The following is a 12,943-nucleotide window of genomic DNA, read 5'->3' as shown; positions in this document are numbered from 1 at the left end:
CAAATTCTGAGTGATATATGTATGTATATATATATATATATATATATATATATACTTTCTTGAATAGTGTAGCGAAGTTATAACTCTACACCTCTACACTGCGCAAGCAGTAGCAGAAATATTATTGATGTAAACAAGTTTGAGATGTACTGTCATCAAGTTGATAAACTGAAGGTTAAACCAGTGGTTCTGAACTTTTTTATCTCGTGGACCCCTGGGTTTTTCGGATTTTGGGTAGATCCCCTGCTTATCTGATAATGATTTTTTGTAAATTCATCTACTTCAAATGTATTTTTGACGGCTGGTATAGTGTTACTCACTGTGAAAGATTTAAATTTCTAACTGTAGGGAAGTTCAGTGTGAAAAACTTGAAATGCATGCTATTTTAAAGCCAGTTGATATTTCAGAATCGTCGAAAATGCACCTAACGATAATGCCATCATTTGTATTACCGTTACCAGCGGTTTTTACACCGAAACAAATCAAACCTAATTTCGAACAGAATATTTATTTTTTTTTTTCCATTCTTTTTGTTTGGGAGATCTTTATCTTGATTTTTTGGGAAATCTTACATTTTTTAATGTCCAAACGATGAAATACCCATGATTAAACAATTAAAAACAATTTATGTGGAAGTGTACAATAAAGAAACTTAAGTCGAATGACTGTACATATTCCGCATTTGTTCATACTTTTCGGAAATTCTTTCACACTTTTTCAAGGTTATTTATTATTGAAAGTATTGAATTACAATATAATATACTGTAAAATCTCACCTCGCTAACAGCTTTAAAAATTTTACATCAATCCGACAATATTATCTCGTTATAAGAAAATTTGTGAATCGCAAACTTCCAAAAATTTTAAAAGTTTTACTTTCTAATATAGTATTTAACATTATTCTTTTTCGCTGTATTTGAAGTCTTCGACAAAAACTGAATTCGTACTGATCTACAAAAATGCACTGAAGAAAACAGTCTAACATTATATTACAATTTTGTTTTATTTTTTGATATGTAAATTTCAATGGTACCGAGAACGCATGTATAATACTGTTATCCTTGATATTCGTTTCCGAATAGACCACATCTGTTCGGAATTATTGTAATGAAGTACTATCGTTTATACATAAGGAACCATTAGCTAAATCAGTATCTTTGAATAATTACCTTAAAATCATCATTCAGCAAATCTTGTTAGTAAACTTCAGAAGAACTTTCTTCTATTTGCAGATTTTTAAGATAACTGGGTTTTTTTAGAATTAAAATATCATATGAGGAAAACATATCCTTGATACGTTTTTCACATGATACTGTAATTTCAAAAATCCTGTTTTCCCTATCATAGAAACCACTTTTCCTTGTTTTTGAAGGAAGCTTTACATTTTTGTTTAAATTTTTTTCAGGCATCTCTACACTGTACAATCTATGGTTTAATGTCTTTCCGAACATGATATTGACTAACCTAAAAAAATGTGTGGAAGAGAGAATTCAACTTAACACCAAATCAAGCTTTTATTTTCAATTAAATATTGTATTCTAAATCTAAATCTTTATAATGGTATTTAAGCTTACACCAAACTCTAGCTCATTCACACCAAGCGAGAATTTTTTTCGTTTCGGAAAAAACTGATGATGAGCTTTGAATATCGCCAGTTTGTTCACAATCAGGAGTAAGTTGCCGTGATTTAGTGAAATTCTTTGACTCTGCTATACACCAAACGAAACAAAAGTCTGTCGTGAAAATTATGATCTTAAGGTACTCGATTTTTTTCATCATTTTAAAGAATGTTTTTTTTTTGTAGGGCACAGTAAAAAATTCGAACAAAATCGGTTTCACCAAAACCTGAAAAATCAAATTTTAAGAATACGACTTTTTCAAAATTCGATTATTCAGAAACTATTCGACCAATTTCGCTCAAACTTTGAATTTTTCCATTTAAAATTTCATTCTTTAGAATGATGTAAAAATATTTTTACCTTAGATTTCAACATTTTTTCAACCATTAATGGAGTACAACAATGAAAAATAATAAATATTTATTGAAACTTATATTTTGCATGGAATTCTCAATGGATAATAATGATTATTTTAATTTAACTCTAATTTTATAATCATAAGCAAAAACTTTTTGTTTTAATTTTTAAGTTGTCCAGATATGGTGAAATACGCAAAAAGTAAAATTTACTTTAAGGGGTTCTTACTTTGGACCGCTCTCCCGACCAAACTATTGAGACCATATTTCCCGTATTGCGGCTGCCCCCTATATTATGGGGGTCAAAAATCTGAATCTGTCGAAAAAAAAAGGTAGATTTATTCAGGCAATGTACGTTTTTAGTCTGATTTCGTAAATGACTAATTAATCGTCTGCACTAATTAATTAGCCTATTTGAGGTCACCCCCTTTAAAATTGAGTTTTTGAACGTGAAAATCCTATCTTTCGATCAAAAGTTATTCAGGATGGTCCATTTTTTATTTTGCACACTTTACGTTTGGTCATAAAGAGAGCAATTACGAGGGTTGCTATTTATATTTCTGGCCTAATAATGAAAAAACAAATATGTAGGATCGAAATTGGTTTTATTGTTTTTCAAAATATTCTCCATGATGATCAATACACTTTTGCATGCGTTTGAAATTTTAAAAGCACTTCTTCCAGTCCGATTGAGGTAACTCCAAAACATGCGTTTTGAATGCATCAACCTCTTCTTTGGGGGTCGAAAATCGTTGTCCACGTAATTTATTTTTGATGTGTGGAAATAAGAAGAAGTCATTGGGTGCCAAATCAGGGCTGTACGGCGGATGACCCATCAGTTCGATCTTTCGCTCCGTCAGAAATGCCTTTGTTTGAGTCGATGTGTGAGAGCTCGCATTGTCATGATGAAGAATGATTCGCCTGTTCTTCTGCTTTTTTCGAATTTCTCCGATGACTTCTGGCAAACAAATGGTCGTGTACCATTCAGAATTGACCGTCCTGCGTTGCTCTAACGCCACTGTTGCCACATGACCGTTAATGCCGAAGAAACAGGCAATCATTTGTTTCGATGTGCTTCTTCCTCGAACAACTTTTGTTGGTTTTGCCTCGTCTTGGAAGACCCATACAGTTGATTGCTGTTTTGTTTCCGGCTCATATGCATAGATCCATGATTCGTCACCTGTGTAGATGTTATACACAGCCTTTGATGTACCTTGAACGTATTTTTCCAACATTTCCTTGCACCAATCGACACGAGCCTTTTTTTGAGCGTTTGTCAGATTATGCGGGATCCAACGCGAACAAATTTTTTTTACGCTCAAATGTTCATGCAATATTTTATTGATGCTAGTCATACTAATGTCCAAAGACGCCTCTATCTCACGGTATGTCACATGACGATCTTGCTTTATCAGTTCACGCACAGCCAGTACCGTCTTTACGCATGGGCACACCCGGGCAGTGCCCAAGGGCCCCAGGCACTCAGGGGGCCTTTGAGAATCTTACTTTTTATAAATTGTATTAAAAAAAAAACAACTAAGAATAAACAACTTTGCATTATATAATTTTTGAAATAAATCCCAAATAGCAAAATATGGTTTATTTTCACTCGGCAAAAACCTTTTAATGTGAACCTAAAAAGGTTGGTTGTGCGGCTTACGTGTAAATCTTCTAACCTTAAAACGAGATCTGTGACAATCTGCTCTATTCTACGCACATTACCCTAGTCCAAAACCTTGGAAAACAACCTTCTATATAAAAACCTTAAATCGAGGTTGACTTAGAGTTTTCAAGCGTGAAAAAAATCCTTTAATAAAGCTAGTCTCGAGGTGAAAATAATCTTAAATCAAGGTAATTATAAGGTTTCTTTTCACAAAGTCTTACATGTTCAGCTAAAATCCACCTTGTCATGAAATTTTAATGAGCAATGCAGTTTGATCCTATCGTTAGTATGACGTCAGCTAAACTGTCATTATGAACCTAAGTGACCATTTTACTTAAGTGACAACACTTATTTTAAAAAAAAAGTCTTAAAAAATAATACTGTAATCCTTTTAGGATGAAAGCTTTAAAAACTGCAATATTTTTGCCTTATTAAAAAAATGTTTTTAGTACAAACACTTTCGTTCGACAATAAGAAGAAAATTCTGACAGAAGGTAGCCGTAAGGTTGCATGCTTTCTGGGATTTATACTAGTGTAAAAAGTGCGCATTTTTTTTCTAAGAATAGTGATTGATTACCATGCAAACACCAATATTTTGAACAGTTTATCACTAGGAAAAATAAAAAATCAGCCGAAATCTATTTTTCTTCGTTAAAATGAAGTTTTTAGGTGCTCAACTCCCTAAGAGATAATGTCTCTGAATATGCTTGAGATCACCGAAGAAAAGCATCACTGGCTACGGTCAGTGTGAGGGTGGGTAACCACTTGGATCAGTCTGCGTAGGGACCAAGGATGTGCGGTATGGGTCCTCGTTAAACTGTTCTACCGTAAAGTGCTCGACTTCGCTTGCAGGTCATTGGGCTACCGAAGCGGGGGTGCCATCCCCTCATCATAGGATCAAAATTGGGATGGCATGTCTTCGGATCATCCTCAGGGATGCTTCCCAGACCGTCGCCAATAGCCCGTTGTGCAGCTCCAGTGTGACGTAAATGAACTACAACAACAACTAAATATGCTTGACAACCAACTCTGTTTAGTATTTATAGTTAATTAAAGTAATAATTGAAAGTGCTTCGAATCAACTTTTAAACTGGTTATATCTGATGTGCATTGAAAGATGTTTAAATATTAATATTACAATAACTGACTTTTTAATAGTTTGACGAAACAATTCATACCTTTTGAATTTTTCTTATTGCTATACCCTAGCCACAATGGCTCAGGGGATAGAGCGTTTGCCTTCCAATGAGGTGAACCGGGTTCGAATTCAATGATGGCTGGTGGATACGAATCTGCATCCGGCTTGCACAGACCTCAGTGCTTACGTGAAATATCCTCAGTGGCAGACGGATCATGGGTTAGAGTCCCTTTGCAGTCAGACTAACCGTGGGAGGCTCTCGCGGTCTTCATCTCCATGTAATGTAAATGCGAGTTAGTTCCACTGAAAAAGTACTCCACGAATGCAAAATTTCTCCCGATACTTGATACAAGAGCTCCTTTGTTTTCTATATTGAGTTCAAAAGTGAAAGGCTACAGAGTTGAACATTAGAAGTCGTAAGCCCAAAAATTGGGTCGGCTGTTCAATGACGGTTATAATAAAAAATGAAAAAATTGTTTAACCCTTGGCCGGGATAGCCTGGTTGGTATGGCACTGGGCCCATGTATAAGAAATAGTTCGTGGGTTCGATCTCCGCCGGCCGAAAATTCCCCGTGTAGTAAATGGTGACTGATGCGCGTTAAGTCTGTCGAGTCACAAAGTTCTCCATGTTCCCATAACAAGTCATACCTCTGGGGCTACTGATCCAGGAGTTTCCTTGTCTTCTGGATTTGTTCAAAATTACAAGGCTGCGGAATTGAACATTGGTAGTCGTAAACCTAAAAATTGGGTCGGCTGTTCAATGACGGTTATATAAAATACAAAAATGCTTTTTAAAATACAAAAATGCCTTTTAATTTACATATTTTAATTAGCTTCTTCGTTTTGAAAATTACTTACTATTTGAGGATTGCAATTTATTAGCATCTCAATTTTTTAAGAAAAATTATGCCTAGTTTAAAAATGCTTTATTTTATGTGCATTGAGTTTTTGGGGCTATAAAAATGTGTTTAACTCTGTTAAAATTATTGCATATCTTAAAAATGCTTAATTTTATGCATGTGAAGTTTTTTAGTTCTATTTTAAACAGTATGAAATGTAATAGGGGCCCCAAAACATTTCTGTGCACGGGGGCCCTGCTTGCTATTAAGACGGGCCTGCGCACAGCATCGATCTTTTCTGGCACAACAACGGATTTTGGACGACCTGCACGGGATTCGTCCTGGATCGAACATCGACCACGATTAAATTCGTTATACCAATTTTTTACAGTGCTGTAGGATGGCGCTTTATCGCTGAATAAAGAATTAAGTTCATCGAAACACTCTTGTCTTGACAATCCACGTCGAAAGTTATGAAAAATAATGGCACGAAAATGTTTACGATTCAATTCCATTTTTTGAAAGAGAAGAACTTTTCAATTTACTGTCAACAACACAAATGAAGCTATAATGGTAAATCGTCTGCTGAATTTATGTTTAAAAATATCAAACTTTCGATTAAAATCGTCTGCGGTCGCCTAGCAACACTTACTGTTGCCAAGGCCAGAAATATAAATAGCAACCCTCGTAGCAGCAGTTTTCATTTCATGATTCAAAATAATTTGAAATCTCCGTTATTTAATATTATGATAAAAATTAATGCTTGAAAAGTAGGACATTTCTATTTACCTGATCAATTCAAGAAATGCAGATTGTGTTGTCTAGCTTTTTAATCAACACCATTTAAATATGTTATCATTTGAAACAGATAACATAAAGAGAGATAACTTGAACTTCATATTGCATTTTATCATTAAGAAATGTCTTCCGTTTAAAAATTTGAATAGTAAGAGGTATTTAAGTATAGTAAGAAGACCTTGATATTTTAATATAAATTTATTTATCTTTAATGAATTGCATGTATATTTAGTTAGTGAAAAGAAGAAATTGACTAAGGTTGCTTGAATATTATGTTTAATTTTAAACTTAAAGAAGGTTAATTTTATACTTAAGAAAAATTCAGTCCTGTCAGAAGTAATTAATATAAAGTAATAATAAATATAAAGTGAATAATAAAGTGATAATATTAAAGCAAAAAATATAAAGCAAATAATAAAAATTACAAAAAGTAAATAATAAATATAAAGTAAATAATAAAGTAAATAATAAATATAAAGTAAATAATAAAGTAAATAGTAAATATAAAGTAAATAATAAAAATTATATGAAGTAAATAATTTAAAAGCATAAAGTAAAAAATAATAAAGTAAATAATAAAGTGATAATAATAAAGTAAAAAATATAAAGTAAATCTACACTCTGAAACTGAATCGATGTCACTGCGATTTAGTTCATTACTTTTGAAAATAAAATAAATGTTTCTCAATTGATCGGAAACGTGCTATTAAATGAGGTTCTCTGAGAGTTTTGAAGACCTTTTAGTCGAGTTAAAATTAGATTCTGAAATTTTTGACAGCGTAACACCTGAACTGCTGCTTGTTAGCTTTAATACGCATTAAATTTTTAAACGGTGAAAATATACTTTTATCATATTGTTTGAGATCTGATCTCCTAGGTTCCTAGTCGAGGCATTAAAAAAAGTACAAAATTCCCCAACAACCCATTCTAAGTCAATGGAGTCGTGGAGCTTAAGGTACAACAATTTTGTAACAAAGGACATAGTGATGCAATATGATCAGCATTGCGCACCGGGCTCCGTTGCTTCGAGATAAGTTAATACCCATTGGACTAAAGCTGCGTGAACTTCAAGCCAGGGATTGAACCCCAGTCCTTTTAAACAACAGCTCAGTTCCTAAATCACTAACTCAACGAGGCCCAGTTGAGGGAGGTATGCTTAAATTGTTTGATTTATAGCGTTAGAAAGATAATGACACTCTTGGAATTTTCATTTAATGGGTGATTTCACATTTAGCAATATAAACTAGTTTAACTTCAAAATAAAATATATAGCCACGTTTACATTACCCTCATTTCGCTTTGCGGAAGAGTTGGCTTTTAGTGTTACCTGGTAACATTACAAGAATGTTGCTTTTTTAAGTTACCCAAAATATTTACGAAAAACTAAGTTCAAATAAAGAGAACGCAAATTTTGAAAAAAATTTCACCTTTTCATTTTTAGGAAGGGTGTTGATTTATCGTGTTACCAAGTAATATCACCAGGATGTTGCCCTTTTTAGTTTCCCAAAATATTCACAAGAAACTAAGTACAAAGAAAGATAGCACATTCGTTTAAAAAAATTTCACCGACCGATTATATAATTCTTATGCCAAATATAATGCAACGCAATATTTAATATTTAAATATACCTTTATTTTTTAGTACTTAGAATATTTTTTTCAAAATTTTTGCTCTTTCTTACAATAGATTAAAGAGGGTTAAATAAAAAACCGGTTTATGGGATGTGGGATATTAGAAATGTCATTATTAATAATAAATGTTTTACTCTAATTAATATTTGAGTTAATTAGAGTTGTATATGCCACTGTTCAGTTTCCACTTGCCTGATATCCACACCATTTTTTTAAATTTGAACAGTCATTCTTAGTATTCTGCAAACTTGTTTTAATGTGAAGTGCCATTACGCAACATTTCTTGCATTAATACTTATTTAAGGTTAAGTACTATCTGTAAGGTTAAGTACTGCCTTCTATTACCCATACTGATGTTTGATCTGATTTTTATCAATGCAATTTATAATTTTTTCCTTCTTTTATCAATATACAACGATGACCTCATATTGTTATCCCTCTCGAGTCTTCTATTTTTAAAAAGTTCGATAAAGAATGTTAAGATTTATATCTAGCAACATCTAATCTCTTCTGCCTTCTCTTTCCCATTTTTTTAAAATCTTATTTAATCTTTTTTTTAAATGAAGTAACTTACGTAATGAATGGAGACAGATTAATTTTGCTTTAATGTATAAATAGTCATTATTTACAGCAAAATTAAATAATGAAAATTCTCTGGAAAAGCACTGAAAAGCGCAAAAACCTTCGAACAATATAAAGCTTAAAATTATAAATAAAAGCGGCCCTTTCATCACGATAAATCCTAGCTGTGTTATTTCCTTTCAGCGGGCTGTATTTCGGCCTGCATGGTATTTTTTTACGATACATTTAATAGTCGAAAATTTTCAAAGCTAATAATCAAATAAAGTAAAATTGAAAAATAAGTATAATTGAAAAATGAGCATAATTTCTTTTTATTCCATCGCACTCCTTGTGTATTTTTCTACACTTTCGTAATTTCAGTTGATAAGTCTTATAGTTTTTACTCACGAAAACAAAATGTAAAAAACAAAAACATGCAACATAAAAACAGTTAAGAAAAATGCGAAAATGTAACAAAATAACTACATAAAATTGCAACAGCTTAAAAGCAATAAAATTAAAAAAGAAATCCTGATTAAGTTCAAAATGACGCTTTAAACGCGTCAGATTTGAACTCTGTAATCGCGTTTCTGTGGCCTGCAGAGTCACCCGCATGTTATTTTTTGCTTCATGTTTATGAATCATAAATTCTCCAACTAATTTTCGAACATTAATATTTTTTAATTTCATAGTACTCTCAGTACATTTTTCCACACATCTTGGTAATATCAAGTTTTCTCAACAAAACAAACTGTAACAAAAAATGATCATTTAAAGCATCAACTGTGGTTTTAGCATCATTTACGATACATTATCGAAACGAATGCTCAAGACCCACCTAACTTATCCAGATAAAAACAGTTAAAAAACAATTTCTGACATTATTTTTAGTTTATGAACAAATCATGGTGTATATAGATTTTATTTCTAATGGACCAAATAGTTGCAGCTGAATTCAAGCAGTACAAACAGAGACTAAAGGAACAAGAAAAACTAGAAATAAACAATCGACTGTTAAAGCTCTTTTTACCGATTTCAAAGTGACCATTTAATTGCATCAAAATTCAAACAGCGCAAATTAGAGAAATAGTAAAATAATGAACACTATATAAACGATTATAAGCGATTTCTATGGCACGTTTTTATTGCATTAAAATTCAAACAGTGAGAATTATAGAAATAATCAATGAACTTACAAACATGAGGTGAAGCAATTACTTTCTGGAATCTTTGTGACTTTATGAGGATTGCATGACCAATAGGATAAAAAAATCCAAGACGAAGACTAGGAAGATTTTTCAGATCATTTACTAATTTTCTGGGATGGATTAAAATAACGCATGCAGTATATAATAACACTATGGAAATAAATATAATAATTGCATACAATATACTCATACTGTCAATCGCTAGCATTGTTTCTTTTATGAAATAAAAGCATTCAGAAAAAATTATTTATATTTGTTATCGATTTTATATCTGTAAGAGGTTAAAAAGAAACAAATGTAAAATCAGTGCATCTTATCTTTTTTTTTTCTGATAAAATCTATAAAGCAGAGTGCTTATAACTATGAGTGTCTGCTTTTACCTTACACAAATCCGAAACCCAATTCAAGTGAAATTCGGTTTACATACGTCCAAGGACAAGGTTTTCTTACGTTTCTTTTGATGGTTATCAGAATTAATATCAACCTTCATAATTTCGTAATGAATGATGATAACGTCACGGAATTTGTATTTTGAAAGATATATGAAAGAAAGTATTTTTTTGCTGAATTGACTCATGCTTTTATGCTTCTATAAAATAAGATGATGGAAGCTTAACAAGAACTTATACAATGAAATTGAAGTTATCGATTAAATCGTGGGAAATAGTAAATTTTGATTATCACATTTAAAACTATACTATATGTATAGTTAATCTTTCTTTTGGTGAGACTTGTAACTCTAACTCGTATTATAGGGAATCTAACAGTATGAAGCAGCACCGGAATGTACAATAAATAATAAAAAATAAAGGTTGTTTATTAGGTGCCATGAATGTGTAATAAGGTGGTATTAGAGTACTTATCCATTTCGAAATATGAAAAATTTATTACCACGGTTCCTATATTATACACCTACAATTTTAGGTTTATAATACCTTTAATTAAACAAGAATAATAATTGTTACGATATTTAACTCCGGCTTTCTTCTCATGAGATAACTTCTTTTGCCAATGATTTTGTTCATTTTTTATCGAATAACATGCATGAAAAGAACATTAGTCAAGGAATCAAAGTTAAAAAGTTGCAAGGCCGATTGCTTGAAAGGAAAATTAACTACCTCGGATCAATGAATCATTAATATTCTTGTTTCTTATTATGTAATATTGGATCAAAATTTGTATTCATAATTTCTTCAAAACGTGTGTTAAAACTATTATTATGGGTTATTTAAGTAGAGTGAATCAATTTAAAAAAAGAACAGCTTTGAGATGATGATTCTAAAAATATTTCGGTTTTGGAATATTTCACAATTTTTTATTTTTATGCTGTTTAACAAAACAAGGCAAATAGAGCATTTTACTGGTACGTATAGCAATATTTTTTAAATTGCGCTAAAATTGAGATATAATATTAACATCTTGTTAAGCAAATATTTTCAACTTTTTAAAAGAAAGGGGACAATTTTCTTATGGCGGGAAAAATAACGTTGAACTTCAAAATAAAATTTAATGTTCATTTTAAAACAAAGCAGACTGTTGTATTTTCCTGCTGTGCACGCATAAGTATTTACTTTTCATTGCTCAAATAAATAAGAAGCAATTAATAAAGGCAATCAATAATTTATCTTCCTTTTTCGAAAACAATAGTATGCTGAATAATATAGTCAGCTGTTCTGGATCGAATACTTTTGATCAGCAGAAAATTTTAAATTTCTTAACAAGATTTAATTCTCAGCTAGCTGGCAGTAATTTTACGTTTTCTTTCAATAAAACTGAACAATAATTTAAAAAAGGAATTTTATTTTAAAAGAAAACATAAATTAAAGAACTAAAACAATTGATTAGTACGTTAATGGAAAAATCATATATGTGGTAAAGTAAGGAATAAGGTTTTGTGAAATGTTGAAATATAATTAAATAGTTGGAAAAATGATTCTGCGAAACAAGAGCAAACAGGTAATTAACAAATTTATTTCAAGATTAAGACAATATAAGATGTTGAGAAATTTTAAGATATTTAAAAATGTTGACTACGTATTCGCATTAATAATTATGAAATACATATTGAAAAAATTGATAAACATATCATTCCAAATCTCTGCTTACTTTGTATATTATTGAAATAGTATTAATTATTGAAAGAACAAACTAACAAATAAAATAAAAAAAGCTGATATATAATCACACTCCATTAGAAACAAGCAGTTGTAAAACTCAATATTCGTTAATATAATGTTCTTATTCAATAAGATGTTTTATTCAAATCTCTTTATTATAATACGAATACATTTTTAGAAGACTAAAAAAAGAAACTTTTTATTTTATAATTAGCAAGAAAAAAATATATAAACGAAATTATACTCTACGTGCGCGTAAGTCAAGTTCGTCGTAAGTTAACCACATTTAAAGATTAATAGATCCATTTAAATATTTCTTCATTGTCGCCCAAATTATTTTTTTTTGAATAATTAATTTTAATTTTTCTCGGCTTCTTCCAAATAAAAACTGTTGAAACTTTAGATGTTGCAATAGAAAAATGCTTAGATTAATATGGTATAAAAAAATTTATACCTCATAATTCAAAATGTTTTCAATGACTACTAATAAGACAATGAAGAAAAACTCGAAAAAAATATTGAAAAAATATGACTGCCAAAGCTGATGTCGTCAGTGGGTACCAGCTTCGAATGTCATGAATGCAAATACTAACTAACTTATGGAAGAGAATAATCAATAGAGAAATATTTTGTGACTGAGATTGCTGGCTTTCATGACGGAAACGCAAATAAAATAATAAATTATGTGAATATCTTACTTAAAATCATTAAAATCAACGAAATGCTAAGCAAATGTATGCCATTGATTATTGTCTCCTTCAGACAAAGCAATGAAACAAATAAAGCGTTTGCATTGCATTTTTTTTCAATCAATATCAAAGTCAAACACATTTTTTTTTAAATTTTAGAAATACATTTTGAAGGACTGATTTCTTTGCTTAAAATATTAGCTATATTTTAATAACACTATTAGACAAACTAGACACTAGACACTATTAGACGTTTAATAACACTATTAGACAAAATTAATTTATTTCACTTGTTGTACAGTCCGCAAAAAAAAAACGAATCA

The sequence above is a fragment of the Parasteatoda tepidariorum genome, chromosome 6 (genome assembly GCF_043381705.1).
Source record: "Parasteatoda tepidariorum isolate YZ-2023 chromosome 6, CAS_Ptep_4.0, whole genome shotgun sequence".
Classification (NCBI taxonomy): Eukaryota; Metazoa; Arthropoda; class Arachnida; order Araneae; family Theridiidae; genus Parasteatoda; species Parasteatoda tepidariorum.
This window is presented reverse-complemented; position numbering follows the sequence as displayed.